This window comes from Marmota marmota, unplaced genomic scaffold (assembly GCF_001458135.2).
Source record: "Marmota marmota marmota unplaced genomic scaffold, marMar, whole genome shotgun sequence".
Lineage (NCBI taxonomy): Eukaryota > Metazoa > Chordata > Mammalia > Rodentia > Sciuridae > Marmota > Marmota marmota.
In genome coordinates this window covers 30,306,798-30,308,588 of record NW_026000249.1, presented here as the reverse complement: position 1 = coordinate 30,308,588, position 1,791 = coordinate 30,306,798, and positions in this window count along the sequence as shown.

Genomic DNA, 1,791 nt, shown 5'->3' with positions numbered 1-1,791 from the left:
AAGTCCATATCAATATAAAAGATTGAATAAATGAATAAATACACAAACATGAGGTTGAATAGACATATTTTCCACGTAGAAGAATTCCAAATCATTTATGTAGAGACTTCACCCTCAAGAATATGGAATATAACTTCACTTATGTATGATGTATACCTAGTGATTGTCTTCCAAAGAGCACTGGGGGAAGGTTGGGGAAAAAAAAAACCCAGTAACTTCATAGTGGAGAAATCTAATGAACACCACCTCAGACAGGTGTTCAAAGTCAACATCAATAGTCAATCAGTCATACTGAAATTGTATAAATTTGATATGATATGATATGATATGATATGATATGATATGATATGGATGCCATTTGACTTTGGTGGGCTTCCTCTCCAAAACACATAACCACAGTCTAATTATGATACAAAAAAATCAGACAAATTCCAACCAGGGACATTCTACAAAATACATCATAAATGCTCCTCAGAACTGTCACAATCATCAGAAACAAGGAAAGTCTAAGAAACTGTGACAGCCAAGAAGAGACAGAAGATATGTTGTATCAGTTTTCTCATTTACCTCTAAAATTTTTTTATCTCCTTCTTGATGTCTTTTTCAATCCATTGTTCATTCAGTAGTATATTATTTAATCTCCATGTTTTAGAGAAGTTTTTATTTTTTATTTTATTATTCATTTCTAATTTTATTCCATTGTGATCTGATAGAATGCAGGGTAGTATCTCTACTTTTTAGTATTTGTTAAGAGTTGCTTTGTGGCATAATATATGGTCTATTTTAGAGAAGGATCCATGTGCTGCTGAGAAGAAAGTGTATTTGCTTGTTGAAAGATGAAATATTCTATATATAAATCAGTTAAGTCTAAGTTATTGACTGTATTATGGAGTTCTATAGTTTCTTTGTTAAGCTTTTGTTTGGAAGATCTATGCAGTAGTGAAAGAGGTGTTTTAATGTCACCCAGAATTATTTTGTTGTGGAGCAGAAAAGGAAAATTAGGTAAAAATGGAGCAAATCTGTATAAAGTATGGGTTTTAGTAAATAGTATATCAATATTGTTTCATTAATTGTGACAAATGTACCATAGTAATACAAAATGTTAATAATAGAGTAAGTAGAATGTGGGGTATATGGGAATTTTCTATAGTGATTTTACAATTTTCTGTAAATGTATTTTAAGATAAAACATTTATTTAACAAAATGAACTAAAGCCTGTTCAAATCATGCTACATCAGCTCCTTGGAGGAAGAGGGTAGCGATAAAATACGGAAACAAAAATAACTCTTTGTTAATAGGTAAATACCTATTGAAATATCCCCATCGGAATCTAGTTTAATTTTAAACTAATCTTCATCATTTTGCACAACTCAGGTTGACATATGGAACTGGCTAATGTGGCTTCTACAATAAGCTCCAGGACATGTCTTCTCTTTCCTCCACTACTCCCCACCTGCTTCACCCATTTTGGAATCCAGGAGCAAGGTTAATAAAAAAAAAATGTTGGTTTGGAGGAACTCTGAGGAAATTCAATTCATTAGATTTTTACCTTTTACACTAGAAATATTTTTTTTCAAAATATTTTTTGTTTCATGTCCATTATCTTTTCTAGGACTATTCTATTCAGTGTAGATAAACTATCAAATCCAAAATCCTCAGCTGCTTTTATTCTAGGTTTTCCATCTCAATGTTCTTTTGTCAGTATTAGCACAGAACACAGGGTGGGTGCATCTTAATACAAGAAAGGCTGTCTGGTATAGCTTGCAAAAATATTGTATCCTGTATGGAAT